The sequence below is a fragment of the Sebastes umbrosus genome, chromosome 22, assembly GCF_015220745.1.
Source record: "Sebastes umbrosus isolate fSebUmb1 chromosome 22, fSebUmb1.pri, whole genome shotgun sequence".
Lineage (NCBI taxonomy): Eukaryota > Metazoa > Chordata > Actinopteri > Perciformes > Sebastidae > Sebastes > Sebastes umbrosus.
In genome coordinates, this window is record NC_051290.1 from 14,212,429 (window position 1) to 14,229,434 (window position 17,006).

Genomic DNA, 17,006 nt, shown 5'->3' on the forward strand with positions numbered 1-17,006 from the left:
CGTCGCCCTCTTGGTTCTTGACCTTCGCCATCTTGGATTTTGTCTGTCGCCCTCTTGGCTCTTGACCTTCACCATCTTGGTTTTTGTCCGTCGCCCTCTTGGTTCTTGACCTTCGCCATCTTGGTTTTTGTCCGTCGCCCTCTTGGCTCTTGACCTTCACCATCTTAGTTTTTGTCCGTCGCCCTCTTGGTTCTTGACCTTCGCCATCTTGTTTTTTGTCCGTCGCCCTCTTGGTTCTTGACCTTCACCATCTTGGTTTTTGTCCGTCGCCCTCTTGGTTCTTGACCTTCGCCATCTTGGTTTTTGTCCGTCGCCCTCTTGGCTCTTGACCTTCACCATCTTAGTTTTTGTCCGTCGCCCTCTTTGTTTTTGGCCATCGCCCTCTTGGTTCTTGGCCTTCACCATCTTGGTTTTTGGCCGTCGCCCTCTTGGTTTTTGGCCGTCGCCACCTTGTTTTTTGTCCGTCGCCCTCTTGGTTCTTGACCTTCGCCATCTTGGTTTTTGTCCGTCGCCCTCTTGGTTCTTGGCCTTCACCATCTTGGTTTTTGGCCGACGCCATCTTTCTTTTTTACAGCCAGAAGTGACATGAGAGGATGGAGCTAAGTACAACCGAACGATGAATAAGATATTTTTAGGCCATCAAAAATGTTATAATCAACTTTAATGAACTATAATCACACTGTGAAAGGGTTAAAGTTCTAAGACGAAAACACAAACTACTCCCACGCTCAGAAGTTTTGGTCCAATTTTCATTTTGCCTGTAGGAGATGCATTGTGATTAAGCACCAGTCACATTTTGATGCAAATATTTGTACATTAGCAGAAATGTAGCACAACATGGAAGAGAAAGCAGTGCTCTGTTTATTTAAATGTGAAAGTGTAATAACAAATATTTTGTCCCTAAAATCAATGAATAATCGTGATTAATAATTGTGATCTCAATATTGATTAAAATAATCGTGATTACCATTTTGCCAATAATCGTACAGCCCTAGCGACAAGGCAAGAAAAGTCCACTCAAATATTTCAGTTTTGTGTTTTTATGTTTGTATGTGCATTTTCATCCCATCACATACCCCCATCTTACCTCTCCAATCCTTCACAGCACCAGAAAATAAAAAAAAGTTTTTCCTCACCAATTTCCAATTAATATTCTCTGCTGTAGAATGGTCAAGACCTCAGTGATCTCCCGTCTCCTCTGCTCAGGGCGATACGGAGCTGAGGGCACGGCTCCAAACAAACTCGGGTCTCCGCGGTGGAGAGTACGGCTGAACTCTGAACCTTACTCTGCTACCTCATTAGCCTGCACACACACCGGCATCTGTTCTATCATGAACCCTAATATGACCGCGCGGATCCCGGAAAATAACTGCTCTCGTCGGTGCCACGTGGGATTAGGTCGGCGATGACCGCAGGTCGCCGGCTTGCATGGCACCGTTCAGCTTTTCATTCATTTGCCGAAGAAATGCCTATTTTGTGGCGAATAATAACCAAATGAACCTTTTCAGTGCTTGTAGTTTCTCTTCTGCTTGAAGAGAAGAGATGAAATAAGAGGAAGGCGAGCAGGGCCAGGAGAGCGAGGGAGAGGGAATCGACAGTCGGAATGAGAGGGGTCATTGAGCACAACAGGGACACGGGGCCTCGCTCAGCTGGAGGGACTCCGGCGAGGACGAAGCCACCTATCTTATGGTGACAAGCGGCAAATGGGGGCCCATTACCGCGCGGAATGCTAATGCCAAACTTTGGGCCCCGGGGGGACTGGCCCCGTTCCCCAAACACGAGGAAAAGGAGACCTGCCAGGGTGCAATGCATGACAGCTTCCATTCACACCCACAAGTGCAAGAGATAATAACCGTATAAATCACAAGAGACTCTTCTTTCTCACTCCGTCGCCGTGTACTCTCAATCTGTGTCTTGACTGCTTCTAACACTTGCTGTTCCTAATTGTCCCCTCGTCTATTTTTTCCCTCCTTCTCCTCCCACTCCCATTCTTTATTGTCTCTTAACAAATCCCTCCACACACACACACACACACAATTCCCTTCGATGTGCTCTCTTTCATTGTCAGATTCCTCGAGAAAAAAACCAAAAAAACCCAAGGACAGCTGGTGAAAACCATTCATATTGATTAAACAATCTCTGTTCATCATATCCAAAAATAGTGCCGCCGACGTAGATTGAAATGCACATTTTATGCACGGTAATGGGGCTGTGGTAATAATTAAACAAACACATGCTAACGACGCTGAATGCCGACCGTGCTGACGGAAAAAAAATATTTTGTGTGAATGCCAATCATGGAAGAGAAAAATGATTTAATTACAAGTCTCTTTCTAGAATCCTTTTGATCAATACATTCCCTTTTTTGCACGTTTTCTCATAGGCAGGAAAAAGGAATTACATTTTTAAAAATAACTATTCAAAATGTGGATTTATTTCTTGTTGTATTCGAAAAAGAGGGGCGGGGGGGAGTCAAGGGGAAAGATGAAGAGAAGAGACGGCAGAAAGGCAGACTTGTCTCTCCGTTCCCTCAGGCCTGTGGTGTGGGCACTGACTCTATTTGACATCCGAGTTGCAGTGCTGGGAAAGACAGAGTGAGGCAGAGACAGAAACACAGAGAGGGAGACATCAGAGCTCATATGCCTTCAGGGGTTGTGTAAATGTGAGTCATGCCATGATGGGGCGACTTGTTCAGGGTAACATCACCCTTATAACTTTCATTTCGTTTGGGGAGTTCAGACAGTTTTGACTTCCTTGCTCCGACTCTTTTTTTCTGAGTGGCAAAAAGAACTGAGATAAAAATAAAAAAAAAGTGTCAAACTGAGATTAGATATTAAAGGGGAACAAGGTGACGTCTTGCTGTGTCTGACCATAAAGTTCATGTGCCTTGGAAAAAAACATATAATACAACTGAGATGAAGGAGAAATTGTACAGTACAATATATACTATAAGTCAACTGCAAAGATGCAATGTAAGCACCAAACCATAGCAGTAAAGATGAAACTATCTTTCTGAATAAACAACAATAATTGTGTGTTATTACATAAAATAATAGGAATATTTCCGTTTTGGAGTGTTAGTTGGACAAAACAAGCATTTTGAAGAGGTCACCTTGGCCATTTTTCACAGTTTTAGCAAAACTAAATCAAACATTTAAAGCAGCTATAATCAACATTTCTATATTAAAGGTGCAGTGTGTAGGATTTTGCGACATCTAGTAATGAGGTTGCAGATTGCAACCAACTGAAACTTCTCCTCTGTGCCAAGTGTGGCCGATGGCAAAACGCGAATGGCCCAATCTAGAGCGAGTGTTTCGTTTGTCCGTTCTGGGCTACTGTAGAAACATGGCGGCTGGCTCCGTTTGCTGGCTCCAGCAACCACCGCCCAGGAGAGGGAGGAGGAGATGGCCACACCTCCTTCCCGACAGACAGACCAGACTAACAGGGTAAAACACACAGGAGACAAAAGGACAGGGAAACAGAGGAAACACAGGGAAACTACTATACTGTCCAGGTGATAACATGACAGTATCGGCCCAATATCCAATCTGGTATCAGTATCGTCACATCCCTACCTGACTCTGCAGTTCCCCCTCAGCTCTATGGAGGTTTATATTGCCAATTTGTACTGTTTTGGTTCACTCCCAACACTCTCATGTCACCAAACATTAGGCCTAGACAGACAAAGCTAGCTACTAGCTGGAGAACATAAAAGAACATTTGGTCGCTAAAGAGACAGATATTTTTCTCAAGAGTTGGTAGAGACCAAACCAGGAGCTAAAAGAGTCAATATTGGACTAACATTCATCAGGTGGCTAGAAACATGACTCTAAAAGAATGCTAATCTTGCTCGGTATCTTCTGGAATAGCCACCATATCAACTTAAAACCTTATAACTAACTTACTGACACCAATTGCTGATTAGTGGAATAGCCAGAAACTGACAGCAGGGGCTCGAAAGTTGTAATTCCACATTTGGCCACTATGTCAAATTTGCTTTTTCACAGTCTTTATTTGCCATTATTTGTCTCAATGCACCGTCAAGAGAGGTCGGTTCCTGCTTGCAAATGCAACATCACATATAATTGTCGGCTAACATGACTGCTACCAAATCTCTGCAAGGTGATTTTCACACTGTACTGAAATAAATGGAAACCAATAGTTGCCTGGCGGGTATGAAATCAGTCTAAAAGCCTGGTATGCTTTGAAAAATTGTTGGCAAAAATGTAGCATGCATAATTAGTATTTAATTGGCTAAGACATGCAAACGCTTCCGGTGGTCACATGGTCCTTTAATTAGCTTTTTGGCCATGTCATTTATTTCAGTTTTGTGCTATTAATCGTTTTGTAAGAAGCTGTTGAGCCGTTTTACAATAACAACCTGACTCTTCTCCCACAGTGTTCTGAAACATCCACTTTCCACACATAAAGCCTTCTCCTAGCCCTAACCCCATAATGCTTTCGACTGCAACAGTGAAAAGCGAGGCCAATATGATACTAGCCACAAACCGCCAGGGAGAGATGAGAGTAAAACCTTTGGGTAATGCACTCCACACAATGGCCCTATTTATTGAGGCACCTGAAAGAGAGCTGCAAAACAGCACATTACTGTGTAGGAGGACTGTGTAGGATTCCAGGCCAATCACACGGTATCCTTCATGCGGCTGACAATAAACACGCAGTTGATACTGTCAATTCTAGGGTGTGCGTGTGTGTAGGTTTGGATGTACAACAGGGAATCTGCTTTTTTATATGTATATATCAACCATTGTGTGAGGATATATGAGTATATGTGTAGGTTTGTGCATGACAGATTCCTCCTGTACTGTATGTACAGTGTGGTGTGTATATGTAACTGCTGCATTGCTACATTATGTAAGTCCAAAAAAGAGTAAATGCACACCTAAAGATAATTATAGTAAAAGAACATTGTGGGAAAAAAGGGTGTGTTACTTCTAGGAATGCTTTGAGTAAAAAGCAAAAGATTTAAATGTTTTTTTTTATGAAATTTGACACAAGAAAATTTGAATGCAAACCTGAAATACATCTCAACTTTGTAATTGTTCACTTTTTCTTATCTGCACATTCCCTTTAACACCTCAAAGTTGACTAATCTAAAATGAAGTGAAAACTAACACAACCCTGTGTGTGTGTGTGTACATTTATTCAGGCTGTGCTCAAACACCGTTTGTAGCTATACTTACAAAAAATCATTCACTGCAATTCGTATATATCCCAAAAAATGTAATTATGAACAAGGAAGTATAAAGAGCAACAAACGCCTCGTAGGGATGAGGTCGGGATGGATGGGTGGGTCAAAAAAACACTGGACTTTCGCTCAGGAGATCGTTTTTTATATCCAGCGTGAAACCAGAAGTCAACGTTAACTTATTTGTCATGTAACTTCCGTACTTAAGCTACGCCAATCCCCTAGTTATTTTAACCCAAACGTTGATTTATGTCACGCTACTTTCGTACTTAATTAACACCCCTTTCATAGTTATTTTAACCCAGTTGTTGACTTATTTGTCACAAAAACTTCTGTACTTATTTAACGCCCCTTCTGTAGTTATTTTAACCCAAACATTGACGTTTTAGTCACATAACCTCAAGTACGGTAGCGAGAACACGACCAAAGCAACCAGAACCAGCCCAGAAGCAAATGACTATGGCTTCCTCGCTTTCCAAAGCAATCCCATATGACAAAAAAAGTGCAAAATGCAAAGAAATCACAGCCGCTGTAAACAACTACATCGCGACGCCTGTTGGCGTAGTTGAAAAGCCCGGATTCAAAACACTTATAAAGACACTTGATCCAAAATATGAACTGCCTGGTCGCAAATTTTTTGCGAAGAAAGCTCTACTGAAGTTATACATTTCAGTGAGAGAAAAGACACTTCTCCACATCTACCGATCTGAACGTCCAGCTAACATAACCAAAGCTATGAGTCTGAATAAGTGGACAAGACTGCAGTTTTGGCCACAGGCTACACCTCACGATTGGTGAGTCTTTCTACACTGCTGGGAAAATAATATTTTTTATTATCAGCAATGATATAACAGCTTACTGGTAAACATAACAATAAGTTACTTTACACTTATTACACAACATTAAAAACTGTGTGTGTGTGTGTGTGTGTGTATTTGTATTTATCCAAATATATAAAGCATGTATTGCCAGATAACTATTTGGTTAAAGTGAATACTGTTGGATACTGTTCTGTTAAATTTAACTTGTGATTTCTCCCTTTTTGCACGCAAGATCAAAATTGTTCCAATGTAAACCACTAATGAATATAAACAAGAAGGTTTTAATGCAGACATATGCTGCAGGGACTACAAGAATCATCATATATTGGTGTGATTGAATGCATCAAAGGGTTAAATCGAGCATTTATGAAGTGCTTAGAGGATATTTGAAAATATCGGGATATATATTGTATATCCCGATATTGCCTCAAAATATTGCGATATTATTTTTAGGCCATATCGCCCAGCCCTACTTTGATCTATATGTCTGCATGCATGTATATCTGTGTGTCCCCTTTTGGTTTGTCTGTCATTGTTGGTCCATTTGGCCCCACTAAGGTAAAAAAATACCGGAGTGGTCGGCGTTACAGATCCCATCTGAATTCCTTTGTGAAAGGGATTGAGTGACCACCTTCTGACCGTGCAAGAAGCAGCAGGGTGCCCTCTTTGATATCTGCCCGGAGAACAAAACACAGCTCCATTGCCTATAAGGTGGCATTTTCTATCAAAGCAAAAGGCCATAATCCAGACTTATGCTCTAAATCCTATGTACACTGACATAATGCCCCATAAGCTGCCTAATTCCTTCAAGAGCCCTCAATGTTTCCTCCACTGTTGCTCTCTCTTTTTTTCTGTCCGTCTTGCTGTTTCTTCACTCTCTTACTCGCACAGTGTATCTTTCCTTCATCCCTTTTCACATGCCTGTCAGTTCACTCACTTCACAGTATTGTTATTGCTTCTTTTTTTTTTCACCTTCTCTGTATTCATCTTCCTCTCTGGCCTCCTCTTTGTCTCCCAGAACATATTTATACTCTCCTGCTTCCTTTTTCTCTATTTATGTATTTTGTTCCCCCCTCATCTGTGCTCCCATCACAATAACAACAACAACAACAACAACAATGTTCTGTACCATGCCCAAACAACCATCCGAGCGGTTGCCGGTTGCTAGGATACCCCGCGGCCATTGTGATTGGTTCTCATTATAGCTGGGATTTGCCATTTAATCCTGCCTATGTAATTGGCCTGCTCTCCAGTGTTCAGGCAGGCTTAGCTCCTCAGACTGAGCATGCAGTTAGTGATGATGCAGTGCTATCATGTATCAACAAATACAGCGAGCTAATACACACAGAAAAACACACTAAATTTCCAACCCCTCTTGTTGCGCTCTCTCTCTCTCTCGTTCTCTCTCCGAGCAACAGAAGCGATGATGAAAACAACGCCTGCTTTTGTTTGCCATCCGGCTCCGACAACAAGCCCCGGTCAGTACATGTCACATGACGCCTAAAGAGTCAAGTTATGTGTGACACACGCGGTCAAATCGCACTCGGTGTCACTTCCCGTGAGTGGTCACCACCGTGCCGACACCACACATGCACAGGACTCGAAGGCGGCGTTGTCACATCGGAACGAGCTGCCGATTCTTGATGGGAGACGTGTCACACATACAGTACGTGAACACAAGCAGAGGTGTCACATGTGAGATGACTGTCAGCGAGGGAAAGTGGTGATGAGACATTAAAATGCAGCAGAATGTGTGTGTGTGTGTGTGAGAGAGAGACACACACACACACACACAGAGAGGCTGTCTAGATTTAGACACATGTTCACAGATGGTGACCGACTTGACAGAGATCATATAAAACTGACACATAGCATGCGTGTTACTGTTACATGCGAGCCAACATGAAAGCTGCATTACATGACAGGAATTAAAGGTACGGTTCACCGAATCACAAATAATTTCCATCTGGCCGTGAAGACAGTTGTAACTTTTCTTTTCAGAAACATTGTCCCGGTTATTTAAGATAGTCCAACCTTGCTCTGAACAGTATTTTAATAGACATATTTTTGTGGTAACCTGAAAACAGATTTTGAAATGTCATTTTTTAAACTCAAAGACACAGTGAAGTGTTCTAACCCAGTGCCCCCTGCGTTGATGATTCATTTACTGCTTGCTACATGCTAAATAGGTCAGAAAAATATTTTTTTCTTTGTATTTTTATATTAAAATCACTCTCAAAAAATATTTTTTTCTTTTGTATTTTATATTAAAATCACTCTCAAAAAATATTTTTTTTCAAACTATTTCAAGGTGAGGCATCTTTGCCTTCAAAGCATAAACATATTTTCGATGACTGACCTTGCATTTGGGGCGGTTTATAGACTGTATATAAAAAAAGGACATAGTCACCATAATGCCACCCATTCGTTTGTGGACTGCCGTTTTGAAGCCTCGAGTTCAGGATTTTGGCCATCTTGTTTTTTTGGAACCAGAAGTGACAAGAGAGGGTGGAGCTAAGTACGACCAAACGCTGAATAAGACATTTTAGGGACATTACAATGAACTTTAGTGAACTTAAAATACACTGCGAAAGGGTTAAAGTTCTAAGGTAGCCACGCCCTAAAGCATACCCTGCTTTATGGTCTATTTGACTCTAAATGGGACCATAATTTACTAAATGAACATCATGCTGTATTGAAGAAGAGATAAAGATAAAGCGTTTGATACCATAAACTCATATTTACTGAGGTAATAAATCAAGTGAGAAGTAGGCTCATTTTCTCATAGACTTCTATACAATCTGACTTCTTTTTGCAACCAGAGGAGTCGCCCCCTGCTCGCTACTAGAAAGAATACAAGTTTAAGACACTTCCGCATTGGCTTCACATTTCAGACCCAGAAGTTGCCCACTGGAGCAGTTACTGTACAGAATTTTCAAAGCCACACCCATATTTGAGCGATCCAATCAAATCTCGGAAAACAAAATTGAAATTCCATTCACCTCCATTGTTTTGGGTCTGAGGCAGAAATAGAGGACAGACTGATATTTCAAAACCCTCAGCAGATTAAAACCATTTATCAGGAAAAACATGTCATTGTGTAATTTGAGTGAACTGACCCTTTAAAATGGTTTATAATTGTGTCTTACTATAATAGCGTCCGGGTTGACACTTTTGAAAATGTTTCGCTAATTTGGTCACAGATCACGCTTTCACCTAAACTCAACCTGTATCTGTGATTATTAATGGGCTACCAGTTTGATGGTGCACTCGCAGCTATTTCTGTGTTTGCGTGTGTGAGCATGTGTGTGTGTGGCTAAGCCTGTAGCAGAATGTTTACGTGCTAATGGAGTCATGGCTCCCATATGGCATCATCATGGTGTCGGCTAGAACAGAAACACATGCGCACACACACACACACACACACATATGGTCTTCAACACGTGTGCACATACAAATACTCACATTCAGTGGCAGCTGCTGGTTATTATACACCCAGGTGCAAGAATCTTTAAGGGGCCCACCCTTTAACCTGAGATACATGTGCATCCCATCACACACATTGGAGCTTCACCAAAAAGGGACGTATTTTCAAATAATGTGTCAATGAATGAATGGCATCATAGCGCAGGCTACAACTGATACTATGAGCCAATGCAATTATAAACTACTAATTTAACCGCTAAGTATTTTGATAATCGGTTTGAGTGATTTTTTTAAGAAGAAAAAGTCTAAATTCTCTGATTCTAGCTTATTAAATGTGAATATTTTCTGGTTTCTTTACTCCTCTATGATAGTAAAATGAATATCTTTGAGTTGTGAACAAAACGTCATCTAGGACTTTGGGTAACACTGATTGACATTTTTCCAAATTATATTTTATAGACCAAACAACTAACCGATTAAACAAGAAAATAATCATTAGTTGCAGCCCTAAACTGGAGATTTGATATTTCTTTTATATATATATATATATTTTTTTTTTTGCATTGGCTTTTCCCACATCAATATTCAACCTTTCTAACACCAGTCAAGGCAATTGTCTGTCCTCTGAAAATTCACAGCAGACAGAGATTATTTGGCGCAAGGTCCAGCATGCATCTGAATATAAAACGGAGGAATATAAAGCATATGCATCTGTGTATATATATTACACATTTACACCGGTTATCATAAGTCTGTGAGTTATTGAATGTTCTAATAAAAATAACAACAAAAAGAGACTCTGAATTTCAAATCTAGGAGAAAATATCTGCTTTTTTTATCATATTTTTGTTACCTTGAACTCACCAAAGTGCTAAGCAAATTACTTGGCAGTAAAAAATAATCCAACCCAGGAAAGAATTAATTTGTAAGCGTGCATAAATATCCTGTTATTTACCAATTGTTATGCTGTTTGCATATCCAGTTGTGCACGTGGAAATGCATGTTTTGCATGCCAATCATTAGTACACAACAAAGTATGTGTGCACGTCTCCGCTTGGTGTGTGATAAATGCTCCCAGCGCAACCTTGATTAATAGCTCCGAGGATGTATGTGATGATGGTGGTGATGATGGTTCCTAAATAAGGATTAGCCCATGGCCGTATTAAACCTGCAGAGGAGCACTGGGTCACAGTGCCGACTGCGCCTGTCATTCATCTTCATTCGGCTGTTTTCACTCCATCATCGCTGAAGGTCAAGCTGAGAGATACATGTGAATGAAACGCTCCCCTTTTTGCAGTCAATTATATGTTCATGTGTCAAGGACATGATGGAGCGAATGTGAAGACTGTTGAATTGCGGAGGCCTATATGGCATTTTTCAATTTTAAGGTGGGAGCATCACATTGCTCGATGTGGAGGTATATCATGTGAGGCGTACCGGTGGGGAGATAGGAAAACGTATAGGCCCATAAAATGGGCTTATCCTGCTTTCTCGGTGTCTTCCCGGTTTTTGTGGACAAGATAATAAGACATAAGAGGAAACTGCTTTGTGTGTGTGAGGTGTGAACAACACTTTTTCCTCAAATTACTATGGGGAATGTAGCCGAGTAAACCTAATCACGACGGCTAATAAATTATATCTTTATCTCAGTCAGTTCAACCAAATTACATACAAATGCATTCTCTAATTTACTGTTTAGAGGGATCTAGTCATGCAGATATAGGGGAGGTGGATGGATTTCCATTTGTGCTGATCAAACTGTTGAAAAATTACACTTGAGACATCATGAGACAATGTCCTAGTTATGCTGGATAATCCACACAGCATTCAGTTTTTGCATTCGGCCAGAGCAAATGACGTATTACAGCGAGCGACGCGCTGAGCAATTGATTTAGCATATCGAGCAACCGTTATTTTGAAAGTTAGGTGGTATGACAGTTACGTGTTATAATAATGACTTTAACAAGTGAGAAATGTTACCTAACGTTACATAATGAAGTCCACTAAGGGCGGTTGTTATATATTTACGGTTGTTACGTTGTTAGGCGACAATGTTTTGCTATACGTTGTTTTGCTATGATGTTTCGTTACATTGTTACGCTACGATGTTAGGCGTTAGGTGCTACGACGTTATGCGCTATGACGTTAGGCGCTATGACGTTAGGCGCTACGACGTTAGGCGCTACGACATTAGGTGTTAGGCGCTACGACATTAGGTGCTACGACGTTATGCGCTACGACGTTAGGCGCTACGACGTTAGGCGCTACGACATTAGGCGTTAGGTGCTACGACATTATGCGCTACGACGTTAGGTGTTAGGTGCTACAACGTTAGGCGCTACGATGTTTTGCTACTATCTTCTCACAGACATTGATAATTTTTCTAACCTTAACCAAGTAGTTTTGTTGCCAAACCTAACCAATCGTTTCACAATCGTAAACCACGTGGCATTTCTGCAAGCGTGATTCAAAGCTGCTATTAAATGTTTTATGAAACGTATTTTTGGTTTAAAAAAAACATCGACATTCAACGTATCCCGTGGTTTGCAGAAACGTACAATGCCAACATTTTTTCTGGCCACTTGGTTTTGCAATCAACAGAATTCATAGGGACTGTTTTCTTCACAACAAAGAAGTCCACGTAAAAAACTGTTCACAGTGAGGTTTGTCTGAGGATTGTTTTCTGGAAAGATGAGCAACACAAACCAAATTCCATTCACCTTCATTGTACTCGAGTATCGTACCATTTGAGACTGACTCATCCACTGCGTGGGAGGTGGTCCCGGATGCCTCCCATTAGTATTTGAAAACACTTCTGGTAAAGCATAAATCTCTCCCTTACCGTCGAGAAGACAGTGGCTTAGGGGTTCAGACGCAGACCATATACCACAATGTCTGTGGTGTGAGTCCGGCTGGGACCTTTTGTTGCAAGTCATTCCCCACACCTCTCCACTCAATTCCAGTCATCTCATAATGTCAAGATCTCTAATGAAAAAATGCCGCCAAAACGTAAAGAGATCTCAAAATCAGAGGAAGTAAAAAGCAAACCATTATTATGTTAAACATTTATATTCATGGGTGGTTCATTTAACAGGGACACTGCTTATAAATAAAGGGCCAGTGTAAGCTGGAATGCATTTTTTGTTGTTCTATTTGCACCACTAGGGATAACTGGAAAAATATGTCTGCTGGTTGAATGGTATATGGGAGAGGAGATGGAAAGCATGTGATAGCATGTGACACCCTCTGACAACAGCATTTCCTCATGGGAACACTTAAAAGAAGAAGGTCGTGACCTCACGGAAAACACAAGAGCACTTCACTCCATCTGCTTCACTGAGGCAACTCCCTGTTACAAACTTGTGTGTTGCTGTGCAAGTAGGATGGCGCTCACATGCTCAGCTAACCTCCCCAGAATGTGTAAAGGTTACATCAACCAGCGCTGCTGTCCATCCAACTCCCCCACCGCAGTCTCTCCTCACCACAGCCCAGTTTCGAGTTGCAGTTTTCATGTGTCTGACTTGTGTTGTTGTTTGTTTTCTCCTGTGGGCTGAGTTTTACACAGTCTGTCAATCTCCTGAGCGTCACACATTAGAAGGACCAGTGGAGTGAGACACCAAGAGTGATCCCCCTGGGGAACAACTCTTCTCCCACCTCCCACCCTCCCTCTCTGTTTTGTCTCTCTTTATCTTCCTCTCTCTTTTTTTTTTTTCTCTCTGCATACCCCTCTCTCTTTCCTCATCCTCTCTCTTTTCCTCCCGACTCCATCGACAACTCCCCAGACTCCTGGCCAAGTTTGAGCGAGTCAGATCCCCTCTGTTTTGGAGAGGCTACGCTACATCTGCTGGCGCGCTCAGTGCTCGAGTGGTCGGCCAAGCCCGGCCGACATCCCCCCAGCATGCATCACAGCGAGCGTGCAACTAATGAACACGACTGAAGGAATGTGCCAGTGCCCGTTCCCCTTGCCTCTTCGTTTGATAAGCTTTTCGCTCTCAATGGGGGCCACTGTTTACAATGACTCAGTCCGGAACAAGGAGCGGAAACATCCAAGTCGGATGACCGTGAAATGTTTGTGGAAACCTCTCGAACGAAACAGAAAATCACACGCCAAAACTCCCTTCTGACTTTTGAAGGAGGGGAAAGTCAGCGAATCACATGAAGATCCCGAGCGAGCGGCTTGTCGAAGAAGTATGTGAAACTTTAAAACGGTGAGAGCATCCTGACCCTGTAAAGGGCATTCCAGACAACTGAGAAGTCAAGTGGAAAAACAGTTGGAAATTTGACTTTCTTTGCTTTTACAAGTGACTTTATTTGAAGGATATGTGTGTCTTTGAGTATGGAGATTCGGGATATGTGGGTCTGAATGTTAAGAAAATATAAAAAATGCAGAGCCTCTGTGTGAATAGCCCTGGCATTCTTCTGGATTTAATGAAAGCTTCCAAAGTGAGTGAAAGCCTGAAATAGCATTACTTGGCACACAATAGTAGCTTTAACTGTAGGTATTAAACCTTAACAGCCAAGACCTAATTGGCTGACCAGTGAATAGGCCAATGGGTGGCTGACTCTTAGGCTGACCGTCCAACAGCTTGCCCTTGTCTCCTTCTTCCCCACCGCAAATGAGAAAAAGCTTGGGCGTCCCTCTTGATTAAACATCCGTATCGACCTCCCATCTCCCCTCATGCCTGTTCTTTTGTTTGGGGGCTTTTCTTCGCTGAATCGCCTGCTAAATTCCTTATCGAACGTGGAGGTCTCGCAGCTTCATTTTTGTGACCGCTATCAGTTCTTTCATCTGTGTATATCTCTCCGCGGAGTTTAGATCTATTCTGCTTCTCCGTTGCACATTGCTGCCCGCATTTAACTTGCCTTTGTGTGACAAAACCAACACAAAAACACTCAGTCAAGTGAGGAAAGCATCAGACTCTTGGATCTTTTACCACGGAGAACGGGTGGGGTTGGGGGTCCAGGGTGCATCCAATCACCGACTCCAATGAAGTGAAGTACTCCCCGGCCAATAGAGGAACAAGACAGTGGGATGGCGGAGAACAATCATGCAGTGAAGCCCCCGTTATCCAGCCAAGTGTGCTAATCAAAACCTTGTGTGCGTGATCAATACCAGCGGACAGCAGATTGCACTCCTGGGGAGGCGCGGGAGGCTGGAGGGGTGTATCAAAGGCCAGGGGAGAGGGGACAGATAAGAGACAGTGTGAGGGCTAGAGGGGTAATGCGTTAACCGGGGGACGAGTTGAGTGATTTGAGCGGGGATAAAGCGAGACACTGCCTGGCCAAAGAACGGGAGAAAAGATCACACACAAACACACACACTGGGAAGTCATTTTAAAAAGGGCATTGCCTGGTGTTTCTCCAGCTTGACAAAGGCTTTGTCCTCTGTAATGCAGACGAATGTTAATTCCCATGTTTCCACCATTTCAGTCTATTTTTGACCACTAAGCTTTTTGAGAAAGAAGTTTGATATTTGTGGCAGAGCTGCAAGGATTGATCGATACATCAATGAGTTGTAAACTATTAAATGAATTGCCAACTATTTTGATAATCAGTTTGAATTACTCCTCTTAGAGGAGTTACTCCTCTATGACAGTAAACTGAATATCTTTAAGTTGTGGACAAAACAAGACATTTGAGGGCGTCATCTTGGGCTTTGGGAAACACTTATCAACATTTTTCACCGTTTTCTGACATGTTATAGACCAAAAAACTAATCGATTAATCCAGAAAATAATCAACAGATTAATCAACAATGAAAATAATCATTAGTTGCAGCCCTAAAACCAACATCACAAACACAGCTGAATTACTTTTGCTATCCTTATTGCCAGCAATGTAAAAAAAACAAAAACATAATATAGGTGTTGCCATGGACATAATCTTTAAATTTAGCTTTTCAGATGATTGCACAAATGTCACATATTTAATAGTATGAGAAGAAGAATAGAAGACTAGGAAAACCTGACATTTTTAAACTTTTGAGAAGCTGGAACCACTGATTTATTTTCTATTTTCCCTCAAAAAAATTAACTTAACAATGAATCAATTATCAAAATATTTGCTTTGTTTTTCTTCTGTCGATTTACTAATTAATAGTTAATAATAATAATTAGTTAGGTTTTAGCCTACATAAATGAGTCACCCGGCATTGGGTGTGTGAACCCCTGTGCTTCACTGTGTGGACAGGAGCTGTAGGCAGTGACTAGCCATGTTTCCATAAACACATTTTGAAGTATCGCATTAGAAAAGCTGCATGGAAACGGCAAAATTCGATAAAACTTCAATATTTGCGCAAAATAAGTTTTTACGCACGCTTTTGGTGGGTTTTGCCTTTGGCGAAGTTCTGACTTCCGAGTGAACATTTCAGTGACATGACTGATCAGCTGATTCCGCTGTTGGCGTCTTCCCAGATATTCCCATAACGCACAAAATCATGGCTCCTAGTAGCAACAGCAGGTCCATGGGGACCGATGAGGAGACCAAAGTATTTTAGAAATATATCACAGCCATTTTAGATGGAAAACAGCACCGGAATGCCAAAATCTAAAAAGAATAATGAAATGAAATGCTCGCCAAAAGATCTGACAACCCTGGAGCATTTTATGTAGCAAGTAGAAAAGCAGTGGTACATGGGTGAGAAAGGTTTTTTGGTTTTTCAACAACATGGAGAAAATTCTCGACCAGAGGCCAATCGTTATATCTCTGTGCTCTATTATCAACAGCTCAGGTTGGTATCAAGTTTTTTTTTTATATTAAAATATTGTTGAACATTTAAGATAAGTTGTATAACATTCGAGGCTTTGCACAGAATGTTTAGAATGTCCATTTTTCTTCCATGCTCCTGTCGTGGTTGCTGTTTGCAAAATAACAGTTGATTTATGAGAAATATATGCACAAACAAATGTAAAAATTGGTGTTTCATTACTGGATCTTGCAAACAAGTCGCAGTGGACCATGCTTTTCCAGTGTTTTAACTACTCCACCACTACACACCCTAACAGAAAAAGTACAATGCTTTTCCCATCACTTTTTGGTCACTGTTAGTGACAAAACTATACCGTAATCTTTTTCCTTTTACATATAACAGAGTCACCAGATAAGCCTGGCTATGTGGGGGTCACTGGAAGACGATGATGAAAGATCTCCACCAAATGAATCAGACATAGCCACAGCTCGAGTGGTCAGCACCATCAAGACGCCAAAGATTCTGGACACGTTCCACTGCAAATAAAAGACCTACTTCAGGAGCAGGAGGATATGAACCCATATGAACCATCGTCGAAGCCCTTCTGAGACAACAGCAGGAGCAAGCAGAGGAAGACAAGGCAACTCTGCAGTCCATTTCCACTGTTCTGGGTAAAGCAGTGCAGTGCTTCGAGCGCATGTGTAGAGGCAACAAAGAAACAAACATGTGCATTTGAGGTAATGGCTGGTTCAAGGAAACAGGGCGACGTAAACACAGCGCAAGAGTGTTTCTTAACACCCTCATTTGCCTCACATAACGGCCATTCTACCACTAACAACCAACATCCAGCATGACAATCACA